Below are 14,316 nucleotides of genomic sequence, written 5' to 3'. Positions count from 1 at the left end.
TATAACAGTGATCGGTGTCACGCGAATGCCGCGCGAGTGACTGAACGTTTATCACGTACATCGACGACGTCTGATATCCCGGCATTGATGTCCGTTGATCCTTCTTTAAACAGCGTTCCGACTTCCGTTGGTGACCGTTGGTTACAGATATGCATGGCATACCATGAGGGATTTTGTGTGCGCGTATTAGATTCAAATGTAAGCGCTTTTGTCGTGCGACAAAACGCACGATTTAGCATTGATATTTTGTACCGCGAGATGTGCCGTCAATTGGAGTGAACAGGTGCATCTTAACTTACATCGTACATCCTGCGTGTAGGTATCGCGTTTTAGTTTCGAATGAAGTTGAGTGCAGTCCGAGGTCGAAGCGATAATGTGTATAAAATAAGGATTAGATAAAAAAAGTAATATATTACTTAAAACTTGCCATCTTATGAATTATAAAAACATTCACACTCATTTTATTTTTATTTCATTTTATTACTATTATAATAAATTATTTCTCTTTCTTTCTCTCTCTCTCTCTCTCTCTCTCTCTCTCTCTGTCTTTTTCATATTGTTTATTACATTATATTAGTTTTTTGATTGGTAACTTATTTTATTGTATATCATTATACAGTTATATCTTACTTTTTTATTCTTTATACATCGTTGCAATATTTCATGGTCGTTCGGTTTTTTCTTTATTCTGATGATTTGGAGTCTTTTGACACTTTTTATAATACTTATAATATTTATATTTCTGTGATAAACAAAATAATATATATTATGGACCATTTTATATTTCACTTTTATCAATAAATGCGTGCATTTATCAATATTATTCAATATTACACAAGAATGAAGTATGAATATGGATCTATATTTTTATATTATACTATTTTTTTTATATTACAAGCATTTTATTTATTTTGTGCCAACGAAAGCATAAAAAAATGTCTTAATATTATTTCGTAAATTAGTGTAATTGTACCATCGAAGAAATATTTCTAAAACAATTCTTGTCATAAATAAGAAGATCGCATTTATACATTTAAGTAATGAGCTACGAAGTTATTGTTATCAGATAGTGAAGAGAATATCGCAGTTCATCGCACGATTAAAAAGTATCGCAAAGGATTATACTATATGATACATATTCCTTACTTGCACGTATTTAAATTTTAAATACTATCTATTATTCCGCGAGTGGAAAAAATGTTGAACTGTAAATTTGAACTGCAGCAAAGTTCACGACTGCACTGAAAAAAATTAATGTCCCATAAATATCTGTTTGAATAGTTTCAAGTAAATATTTGCTAATTGTAGACATATATTTATTTAACGTAAGAATCCTTAATTTAATTTAAAAATCATTCTTTTAATTGATTAATATAATTTATTTGCTGTAAGTAAATGTGTTCAGTGCTATTTGAAGAACGTACGTATTGAACTTTACTGGATTTTTTCCTCGGTACATTAACTATAATTTTACTTTTATTTTACTTCTGGTTAATATATATACGAGTATAGTCCAGTTTCTTTTTCTCTCATCTGTTTTTTTCCACAATGTGTGCCCGTTCCTCTTTTATCTCGCAATATTACATCGTGTCGCGGCCCTTTCCGCGAATGTGTCGCTGCGTGTTCGGAGTCGCGTACGCTTTCTTCCTACGCGGTAAAGAAAGGGTGTTCGCAGATAGTCGCGCATGGAGATTAGACCGATTAGGTGCGGTTGTGAAGGTTCGCCGGCTGTCGGCCGGCTTGCGCACGCATTCGGCAGAGAATCCGCTCGTTCGTGCTTGTTTACGCACACCCGCCGCAGCTGTTAGCGAAAGAGCAACGATGCACTCGACTCGCCGCCCGGGTTGTATGGTCGAGGAGAGGAGCGACGTAGGTGCTTTATTGCGAATTTTTCCAAGCGACCTCTCGGCGAACGTTTCTCTACGGGGTGACCGAAATAAATCGCCACTCGTGCGAGCCTTAGGAAATTTAGAGTGTCTACGAGTCCGGACGTCGATCCGGACTCCCCTCGGTTATTCGTCCGCGAACATTTTCGAAAAACTGCGTTCACGCCTGCTCTTTATTATGTCTCTTCTCGCTATCTTTAGCAAACGTGATATCTATGATACGTTCTCATTTTGAGAGCTTCCCATTTGTTTTCTTAATCGCGTGATTATCGCGCGACGGCGATTTCGACTTCTTAATTAGATCTGTATTAGGGTCGTCCGCTTAGCTGGTAACCCTTCGATTCGTTAAATTCCGTTATCCGGAATATCGAAAATTCTCATTTAGAATTGACGAAGATATTTTATCAATAAGATAGAGAAAAAAAACTCTTCAATCAACTACAAAATTTAAATCGCATCGTCAAAGGATGATTTCGAAATGACCTACATTCAGATCAATTTCTGTAGTACTGTTTATTAAGTTACATATATCGATTGTTACAAATATTTATTAGCAGTCATCGGCATTAATCGACGGTTAATGTATTTAAATTACCTTCGTTACGCATTACGTACATAGTCGTATATATTATGTACGCAAATAATCATTGGCGAATATTATGGAACTGAGCAAACATGTAGAGAGTATTTGCATTGTAGGATCTATCCTCGTACGATTTCCATATTTGATTTCATATAATGTTACGCTTAACAATTAGCTATTATTGCCTCAGGCAATAATTTTGTACACCTACGATAAGTTAGAGAGGACAAGCGAAATGAGACAAGAGAGTGAAATCCAAGAGAACGAAAATAACTTTTGCGCCGTTTGCGCGGCATCACTGCTATATTACGGGGCTAATGCAATGTGATATGAATTACAGATATTAAAGTATCCGTTTTATAGCCATTGCACACACGCATCACTGTGAAAGACATAACAATGACTGACCACACCTAAGCGACCCTGACAATGCGCCACTCGACAATGCTCCGTCTAGACAATTCTGTCTACGCAAAGTGCACTCCCACTCCTTTCTCCATTATCTAACGTCGGGTTTTCTTTACTTCCGCAGAAAGTTTCCCGAAGAAATTTCTCTTCTTGCCATCTTATAAAATATAATTTACATAAAAGATAATATATTACAGGGAATTTAATTACTAAGAAAAATATTTCAGTTTAATACTTCATCCCTGCGGTATGTTTCAAATTTACTATACGGTTATATCGTTTGGCTCAATACGGTTATAAAGCTACGAAAACAATAAAAATTAAAAAAAATGTTCTCCACAAAAAGATCTTAAGTCATCGAATATCAGGGAAAGAGGTTTTTATATATATATAAAATAGAGGAGTCAGCTCCGATGACCTTGACCTTTATCAGAATCACGACCTTGAGTAACGTCAATCAAGCTTTAACCGTCGTTCGTCATTCATCAAAAAGTTATTAACAAAAGAAGTTAGAAAAAAATGATGTCTCTTTTCTACTATATAAAATAGAAATTTTTTGCTTTAAAGTACAATATATTCTACAACTTTCCACGCGAAGCGACTCTCACTCCACCTTCCCTCCTGCCAGCGTCGCTTTGCGTAGAAGATTGTAAAATATAAAGCAGAACATTTTTGTTTTATATAGTAGAAAAGAGACATTATTTTTCAAGCTCCTTTTGCTAATAACTTTTTAATGAATAACAAGCGACGATTAAAACCTGGTAGAAGTCATGACCTTGATAACAGATGTCAAGGTCGAGATCATCAGAGCTGATTCCGCTATTTGGCATATTTACCCAAATAGACTTTAGCTTAAAAAAGATTAACAGGATTATTTTATAATTGTGTGTTTTGTGAAATTGTAATAGATTAAACAAACAAATTCGAATTCCAACCAGATCATTTTATATATATATAAAAAAAAAAATTATGATCAACTTTTAATAATTCAATCAAAACGAAATAGCACACACACATGTATATATATATATATTTTTTTGATTGAATTATTAAAAGTTGATCATAATTTTTTTTTTTATAAATATAAAACTCTCTACCTGTCATCTATTAATGCCGATTATCGGCCTTTAATTACGAGATTTTGTTTTACGAGCTTAATTACATTATTATTATAGATTTTTAAGATTTTTCGAATTTTAAGAAAATAAATCTATACAAAGAGAATTATTGACTCACAAGGACTGATAAGATAAACAACTTTCTCACGGTCATTCTCGCTATCAGCACTTAGCATTGTGATTTGATTGTAGAAAGGCAACACTTTTATGTAAACCTTTCGAAAATTTGACGTCTCAATATCTTTTGGTAATATGTTTGATCGAAGGAAAAGAGAGTTAATTACCTCTCCCTATTTTTTTATTAAAATAATAAGATATAGCTCTATCACAAATATGTACATACTTGTTTATATCACAAATATAATAATAATTTGTATATCTGTTATTTGAAATCGTCGTTTTCTATGTAAAATGGTGATTATGTTGTTACACGTGTATCTATAGAATTGTTTTTTTTTTTTTCAATAGTCTCTTTTTGAGCCTAAATAACAGACTAGCGATTAATCATCGCATCATGTTATTCTACCCAGTGATCCTTTTTAACTCTCTTTCACGTTGGTAGGAACATTTGTATGTCACGACGCGAATGAAAAATTTGACATTCAAGAAATATAGAGGGGATCATCTGAAAAAAGTTCGTAAATTTAGACTATTTATTCCATAAATTTAGACGCTCATGTTTACAGAAAATGAACTATTAGTAACGCACTATTTCAGTCAACTTGAATAGAAATATATTGAAATAGAGGTAGTTTATTGTGAAACAAGCAATTAAAAAGTATTTTATTGTCTCGACACACAATTACGAAAAAGTAAATTTTTCATTATTTAAATATCCAATCAAGAATTAATCATTTTTTTCGTTGTTTGTTGTAGCGTTTATTTTACATTGCACAACTGAATTGTTCTTGAAAAATAACATATAGAAAATTGGTTTCGCAAAAGTTTAATAAGCTACGATATTGATCCGTCAAATATAAAAGCATTGTTATTCGCTCAGATGAGTCATGATTACGAGTGTAGCGTCATTCTGTTGTTAAAACGTCTCAGAAGATTGATTACAGTGTGCCGTTCACGGAATTGTTTTATACCTTGTTCACCGTGAATACGTTGGTGCAACATATACTTACATATATTACCTACTGATAAAATATGCTTATGTAGGCCGGCATTAAATATATTTCAAAACAAAGCACAAATTATGACGAAGAGACTCGATATCCGATTACAATTCTTTTATGTCTTTTTATAAAAACATTAAATAATTTTACAAACTATTTATAACTATTTATAATCAGATATTCAGAGATAATGGTTTGTAATAGTGAAAAATGTAAAAAAGCCCATCAGAGTCTACATCAGCTATTCGGATGTACAAAAATTCTTTATTTTTCGTGCGAATGTATAACAAAACGAATGAAATATACATCATATTTCAACCCTCCAATTCCTTATATAATCCAATATAAAATATAAATCGAAATACATTAAAAAATGTAAAATTACATAATTAACGCAAATTCCAAGTTGATGATTCCCGACAAATTAATTCGTTCTTTTTTATCCAAATGCCAAATTAGCTGTATGTAACGAATGATTATCAAAAATATTACATTATACAATAATAATATAAAAGTTACATAAAGTAAAACCCCGAAGTCACACGCATTGCGTCACTACGTACAATAGAAATCACATCGCTCATCAGATTGTCAGATTTGCTGTGTAGTCATTGAAGAAAAAATACGAAACGAAAATTAGAGAATTATTAAAATCATTTGTCTGAATTTTCTATTACATCCACTTTTTTTATTATTTACATTATTATATCCACTTAAGCGTTTTCTCGCGGCTTCACGAAAAGGACTTGTGGGGGTCGACAGTCAGAGATACAATGAGCGTCAAAAGTTGAAGTTCACATTTTTCACCGATAGATTCTTTCGAACTTCATTATACATATTTGATTTTTAATAATAATAGTCAATGGAATCGGTATACACCTGTTTAATTAAGAGCTTCAATATCCCGTAAAAACTAAGCATTGGTTTCCATCGGTGTTACGGCGTATTTTCATTACAAGCTTTGTTTTATTATTTAACGTGCGGCATTGTTGCTCGTTTAATAATCGCGCGGTTGCGCTCATTCAATTCGCTCCGATATATACGATAAAAGCAATTAAATCATTGTACACACGTCGCTGCGGGACATGTGAATGGCCATATGTGAAACTTGCGATGTGAATTTATTTTCATTGGCGTATCTTTGGATAGAGTGCTGAGCGCAATTTTTCGTTTGACATCAAATCATGTCGTCGTCGTTGTCCTCTTTATCTCCTTGTCCCACATATAACGCGGATCAACTGTTACCTCACACCTCGATAATTAAACCGAAATGTCTTAAAACGATGCTCTTCTTACCGGAAGTAAACAAGTACACAGTGTCATGGCACGGCCGTTGACGAAAGTTAATACCTCCGCTAATTGAATCCTTGTTGTAGTTCGGTGTCGAATTATCCTATCGGATAATTGTGCTCTCCAGATTTCCTCTCAACTGCCTTCTTTTTTATCACTCGCTCGTCCGATCAACGAAATTATCAACGGTCGTTGCATCTCGTCGTATAACATATACGTCGTCGAAGACGATTCAGCGAAATATCATCTTCGCTCGGCGTCAGCTTTCCTACTATCGCGTCGGGATGAATTTATTTCACGGCGCTCTTATTGACATGGAAACGCTCGACGTCGCGAAACGTAACGTGAACCCTGCCTGGGGGGGTTGATCGGTCTCTACCGTGCGTTTCTGCACCTGGCACACGACGTTTTTCCTGCCCTCAATTCCTGGCCTTCCTCTTATTCCCTGAAAAAAGATAAAACCAAGAGACTAATTTTCATTTTGGAGTAAAGAAAAGTGTAGTAAAATAACGGATAAATATCGCCATGCTTGTTATCTCCCTTATTAGTGACGTATCTAAAATGAAACTTCCGTACAGACACACACACACACACACACACGTCTCTCACCGAGCGTCTCACACTCCTGCAATTAATCTTACGTCCTCTTCGGTTTTTTTTCATTTGCAATAATAAATATCTTTTTTTTTTTTTCTCGTCGTTCTTTCGATTTATTTCGTCGCCGACTCTGCCGATCGTTGGCGCACAGACGGCAGGTGCGGATCTCTCAGCGACAAAAATTCGGATCGCGTTTCGGCAGGTGCGGTGGAGGACTTTTAACGACTCGTTCGTATTTCGTTCGTCGGGGACGAGATAGCGCGGACCTTATCGACAGCTTCGAAATTAAAAGATTACGCCCTCAGATTACAGCGATTCAGTTCGAACGTTCGGTAACGTCGGAAAGCGGACGAGATAAGTAAGTCGCGCGTTGGAGAGCCGCTTCCTCTTTTCGCAGTGCGTTCACGTGGCACCAGATAACAACGAACGAAGCCCCGGACGTTCGTTGCTTATGTCGCTTTGTCTTAATTTGCCGAGAGCGTCGCCTTTAGTCAGCGAAACTCCCCGGCTGCGGCATCCACGCGTGAGAATATTACGCGCTCTCGGCTGTAGTGAAGTAGAGACCGGGTGATGGGGAAATTTACTAAAGTGAAAGTTGTAAACTCGAATCTTGATTGTGTTATTCGATCGCAACCCCTTTGTCGCTTCTCCGAATTTTGATAAGAGAAGACGAGCCTTAAATCGTGTTATATGTTAGATAGTCGTTTCGGAAGATTGAAACTTTTACTTGAGAACGCGAGCGGTATCGCGCACTTCTTTTCGCTTTCCCGCGGACGTGCTCAGAGAGCGGGATGTAGCAGTTTCTGCCTCTCCAGTTTCCAGACTGCACTCGGATTTATTTCAGTTTGGTGTACCGTAAGAGCGAACTCTTTCGTCAGCGAGCGAGCTCGTCGTGGGGGCGCGGGCGTCCCTCGGACTGCGTGTAACGCGTAAATTAAAATTAACTCCGCGTAAAAAACACAATCCCTCGTGGTATGCCCCATTCAGAGCGACGTCTTTGTGCTTGCGAGAGAGAATCTCGGATCCCTGGTGAGTGCCGATTGAATGGTGCCCGGCGACGCTAACGTCGCTGATAAATTAAGGACTCCTTCGAGACGAACTCGTACGATTCAAGGTGGATTCCGGAAGGAGGTAAGTTTGAAAAGTGTTGTCAATTACACAGCGAATGTTCTCCAAACATTGCCCGACGCGTCCTCTCTTCGCAAAGCACTCAGTGAGACAAGGAGCAACGTTATTATTATTTCAGTTATAAACTAAATGTTAATTAATCGGAGATTATTGCCAATTAAATTATCACGTTGTGTTTCGAGATGAAGAATATTTTTTATGCCGTATGACTTGCGTTAAGTTTTTCGACCGTAAGCTCGTCTGTGTTTTGATATTACATTAAAAATGATGAAAAGAGTATTTTCCCTGCTTTCATTAAATCAAACTCTGTTACTCTTACTCGTTTACTTCAATTTTTTTCCTAATAATTTGTGTAAATTAAATTAATTTAGTTTTAATACATTTCTTTCAGCAAGTTAATTCAATTAAGCGGTATTAGCGTCACTGTTTTCATACAGCGGAAGATACTTTGGAAAGAGTTTATGTGTCAGATACTTCGCGCATTATCGATTGATCCGGTCGATTCTCGTGATGACACAGATTGCCAAAAGAGCTGCGTATCATTTAGTATTTGAATATACAATTAGTATTTGAATAATAAGCCTAAGCCCAACGGCAGAGCGAAGGCAAGTGAAGAGATGACGTGTGCGTTAATTGCAATGACACCGGCGACATAGTTAATTGCTAATGGCTTTGTCCATGGGACCCATGATCCACTTACCCCGTTAAAACTTGTTCTCGCATTATCGTCCTGACGAGTCCAGGCGATTACAAGCAAGTTAATCGTGTGAGGCCGCGTGCGTTATCGCTTTAGCACGTACATATATATATATATATATATATATATATAATCGCGAGAGTCCGGAAATTCTATCCCGCAGGTACTAACGTGCCGATGAGAACGACGATGGTGATGAACGAAATCGAGAAAGCCTCTATATAACAATTACGAGCGAAATATTACCGCGTCGATCATTCGTTGCCTCTACACGCCTATTACGCTCATGTTTTCGTTCGCGAATTATGATTGATTACGCTCGCAATTAACGTAGATAACGAGCTACGAATGCGAAATATATACATACGCGTGTTTCGAGAACCTGTGAAATTGATCCTGTTATTCGCTGTGTCGTTCGTTTTACAGTATTTTCAAAACCCCGCCGTTCTGTCGGATTAAAAATATCGGGATATTACGAAAAATTTATGTTTTATATAAAACGGAATGTCAAAATTGCGAATTTCAGCTTCAGCTTATTTTACACGTTGATGTTGCAGTTGATTCATTCTCGTGCATTATGATATCATCGCAATATATCGCGCGAAAATTACAGTATAATCCAGCGGTATAATGCATTCCCTCACGTTCGCGGTTTCGCTCGTTCTATCTCTTTTAACAGAAAAATGGAAGTTACGAACGCAATACGCACGTTGTAAAGATACCATTGACGTTTTACTGTTGCGTATATTCGTATATTCTATAAGTAAAGCATAAATTTTATGATTTTTACGATTACCTTTTACGGGTACTGGTAATGCAACGGTGATAAGACCTACTATGTGAGATTTATGTAATGAAATATTGTGCACAGTTGCAAACAACATAGCATCAGGTTTCGTAAGAAATTTTATTAGGGTAAAATCGGGTCAGTTTTTTTAAAATGATCAGTTTTTAAAACGCAAAAAACTATTCTATTCTATTTTTTAATAGAGTTAAATATATTACTTCACTGATGAGATCTTAAAGTAATAATAACTATTGAAAAGATAAACTTAACAATATTATAAAAATATTGTATTGACCATTTCATATAACTTTTAAGGAAAAGATGGCTACGATATTACGGAGGTTAAAGATGCAAGTAACATTTTGTAAAATGATAAAACTTATAACTTTATATATTTAGTACACACACATATATATATACAATTATATATAATTTAGTTGTAATTAAAAATACATAATGATATTGCAACAGTAAAAAAGAATTATAATTTATATGCTAAGAAAACTAAAGATTTCTATAATTAAAAAAAATCAGAGTCTATGTGTGTAACTTGGTTGTATGCCATAATTTTGAAACTAATGAAAAGATGGATAGTATTTACATAAATATATAGTGAAAATGAAAAAGTACAAATTACAGACATTTATCTTTATTACGTATGCATTTTTATTCAGGGCTAGACATTTGAAATACTTTTATTTAAAACAGTATTTGCAACACAAACGTATTTAAAATCGAAAAATTGAAAACTTTTTGCATTTTATAATTCTGATAATAAGATTTATGGTTAATATTTGAAATATAAAATATTTTTATGTGTTCTGCTGAAATATAAAATATAAAATATTATTGCCTTCAAATACTGTTTTTCAAATCAAAGTATTTCAAATGCATGCTTAAGCTCTGCCTTTATTACGTAAGTATCATTCATGATTACGGCAGCATAAATATAATTTACTCGTCGTTATAAAAGCTTTTAGTCGTGCGAAATTGTGCATGCAGTCGAAAATAAAACTAATAATATTCATAACATTGTCCGAATAGCGTATGCACGTAAACACTGTACTATAAATATCTTTATCTTTCGAGAATGACTACAAAAATACACTATTTGGCAATTAGAGAAATATAATCTGCAGCCATGTTTTCTACATAGCCATAATACTCGAGTTTATCTTATGCTAATTTTCATATTATCTTATTTATTATATTTCATATTACGTTGGAATGATCTGTAAAATCAGTGCTGCAAACAAATTTTTTTAAATAATAAGAATACAAGAGACGAACATTATTTGTACTAAAAAGTACGAAATACATTCTTATTAAAATGCAGTCCACATTTTAAAAAATGGTTACAATTACTAGAAAAGTCATGTTTAATTAATTACATTGGACGGTCATTCTATGAGCTGATAGCTCGACAGTCTCGTTTTTATGAGATTCTAAACTATATGGATTTTAGTTGTGATGAATTTACATGATGAAGTAATGTTAGCACATAAAGTATACTGTATAGTGCGAAAACACTGAGGAAGAACATGAAGGAAAGCTTTAAAGCTCCCTTGTTTTTACAAAAGCACTTGGTTTAAGCAGCTTATGACTGTCGCATTTTCTCTCTTTGATAACAGAATTGTAAATTCTCCAACTTTATAATATAATACATAGAGGAGGGTTGCCGAATGCGTATCGATCGCTTAAATTTTGTACTTTATTAATTTTATATCATTACTTAATATTATATAAGTAACATTTAGTAACAATAATATGAAATAAATGAAAAATAAGTAATATAGAAAAAAATGTAATAGGCTACGTCTGTTTTATGGACGTTAGCGGCATTTGAAAAAATCAAATATATGTATTAATTTTTTATTAACTTATGTAGCTAATAATAACATAATCATCCAATTTTATTGTAAATTTTATATTTTTTTATAGAATATTTTACATTCATTACATATTTGCAACTTTATATAAATTTTCACAAAATCCATCAAGCTTCTTAAATCATACCATCACAAGACCGATTCGACAATAATAAAACCAGAGTTATAAGTTAAGTTGGATAAGTTAACTTTTTTTTTTGGCTACGTTAGGTTAAAGTTAATCCATAGTGATATTAATTGAATTAAAAGTTAAATTAATGAGAAAAAAAGCAATTCAAAAGTTCAAAGTTAAATTTGTTTCATTTCATGATTTCAAGTTAACTTTTTTTAAAACTAAATTAAAGAACTAAGTTAAAAAGTTAACTTTTTTAACTAACAAAAGGAGAAACTTACATATATATTTTACGGATTGTGATCAGCTTTGATTTACATGATTATTCTGGGACATCAAAAAAGAATTCCTGTAAAGCAGTAAATTGCACTTCTGCGTATTTTTCAAGAAAATCGTGATTTTAGATCACGACGAATCGCTTTCAAACTCTCTCTCTATTCTTTGCTTAAACATAAATAAAATATTTGGATTTATTTAAAAGTAGAAAAATGTATTTCCGATGGACAACGAATGTATAGTATAAGCATATAATCCGAATAAAGATCCAAATAACGCCTGATGTTAACCTTTAAAAAATTTTTGACTTTTAAAACTTTCAAATTAAAAATTAATAGTTACCGGTAAAGTATAATTATGTAAAATTAAAAAGTTAAGAGTCTAAAATGTAATTAAATTAAGTTAATTAATTTTTTAACTTTTTACCTTAACTTTTAATTTTTTAACTTAGCGTTACCCAACCTTGAAACCTAAATCTAATAATTGATATGAATACAAATGTCAATTGCAAAAATATATTTCAGCCAATTTTATTTTGACGTTATTTGTCTTTTATTGTTATTCTATTATTTTTATTTAATAATTATGAAATATACTTGATTTTGGTAATCGTTTACTACAAGAGATGACCCAGCGATGACCTTGACATTGACATATGTTGTCCTGTATAATCCTGAGTGATCTCCAACAGGCTGTCGAAAAAGCGGCGCTCTAACCCTATTAATTAATGATTTCTTTTTTATTAATCTTATATTTTTATGTTTATTTATAAATTTAATATTTTGGAAAAAAATTTTAAAAACCTAAAGATACAATTTAGATGACCCATCAAATTGTTCTTTTTGTAGCACGTTAGTGTAAAAAGATTTATAAATTAATTTGTTATCGATGGAAACTTAAACATGTAATAATAAGTGTCTGAAACCTTCAAGCTGTAATTTCCAATGTTCCTTTGCGTACAAAATAGTGCCAAATGGAAAATTATATAATAAAAAATAAGTTAAATGATATGTATTCGGCAACTTTTTCCTATATACATGTATAAAATTATGGGTAATTTTATATTACTACTTTAAAGCTTTATTTTTCTGGAAAGTAAAATTAAATACCATAAGAATTATGATATGCAAAATACTAAAATTACTGTCGTTCTAACGAAATCATTATCTTTCTGGTATTAATCTTCTTCTTGCTTTGAAATGGTTCCATTCTATACACGTGAAACTTGCCTCGTGAAACTTCGGTCGCAAACAGAACTCTATTGTAAGGACTTGCCTAATCGAGTCACTGATGATTAGTAGACTTATTGAAATCAAATTGAAATCGAATTTAGGGGCAGAGCGAAACAAATGACCCAATAAATGAACAAGAATTTCCTTACAAATTGTAGCTTTGCAACAATGCTTTTTTGTTCACCGAGAATAAATTATTAACCGATATATTATTAATTTTGTCGTACGTTACGTCCTTTTAAGAATCCTTTTATTTTGACAGTATATAATTAATAGATATGTTTATAAAAACATTAATCAATTTGTTTAACAAAAAGAATATATTATTCTTAAAGCTTCCACGGGTGCTTTCTAAACCTGCGAAACGCATAACTTTTATATAAAAAGAATATATATCTTTAAAAAAGTAATAAAAAAATTACAAAATTTAATTAATTTTTTAAACCGATTAATAATATAACATAAAAATTAAGATACAATATTAGCACTTATTATATGCGCTAAATACTAGAAAAGAAGAATAGGATTTTGAAAATATTATAAGTGTCTCTGCCAAAATTACTATAGCGACTTCAGCACACGCATGAAAATAAGTTGAATGAAAATGTCAAATAAACGGTATGTCCAAACGATTTCGTAGTTAGGGGATATTGAAATAAGAATATGAATCGAGAAGTAAACAGTTTATTGTCCTCCATTCTATTGTTCTGAATCTAGATTTTTTTCTTTAGGGACGAATGAAAGATCTAGTCTATGACTATCAGAATGAGAGTCATAATTTAGAATAATTATGGCAACTGATATTTAATGCTGCCGATATCATCCGCGAAACTCTAAATATTTTTTGAAAAGTACAGTTACAACAAATTTATTTAATTTATTTAATTTATGCTAGAAAGTGTGTCGACGGAGAAATTTTTTAGCACCTTTGGTAAAGCATTAAATTATAGAATAACGAATATTAAACAACATTCACTACAATTCATGTTTTCTTGCAATTCTACATGTTCTCTTATCGTAATTCTGAAACTATTCGAAATCTGATATATGTTTATTGGACCATTTTTTGGACTTGTTTTCGTATACTGGAGCCGCTGCTGTAGCAGTTTTGACACAGAGACATCTCATACATATAAAATACTTTTCTCAATGTTAAGGTAAATATAATTATAGAAATTATAATTATGTATCA

The 14,316-nt window shown here is 32.9% G+C and overlaps 1 protein-coding gene across 1 annotated transcript in view; it reads left to right on the top strand.

The window, feature by feature from the left end:
* The first annotated feature begins 265 nt into the window (after window positions 1–265).
* Window positions 266–14,316, top strand: part of LOC108752628 (probable Ras GTPase-activating protein) — a 164,583-nt gene continuing 150,532 nt past the window's right edge. The window contains exons 1-2 of the mRNA XM_018493799.1: window positions 266–315; window positions 7,991–8,134. The gene's annotated coding sequence lies outside the window, so the exon portion shown is untranslated. The remainder of the gene's footprint in view (window positions 316–7,990; window positions 8,135–14,316) is intronic.

Source organism: Trachymyrmex septentrionalis, unplaced genomic scaffold (assembly GCF_001594115.1).
Source record: "Trachymyrmex septentrionalis isolate Tsep2-gDNA-1 unplaced genomic scaffold, Tsep1.0 scaffold1, whole genome shotgun sequence".
NCBI lineage: Eukaryota > Metazoa > Arthropoda > Insecta > Hymenoptera > Formicidae > Trachymyrmex > Trachymyrmex septentrionalis.
The sequence above is the reverse complement of the archived record's forward strand: the minus strand, read 5'-3'. Positions and strand labels throughout refer to the sequence as shown.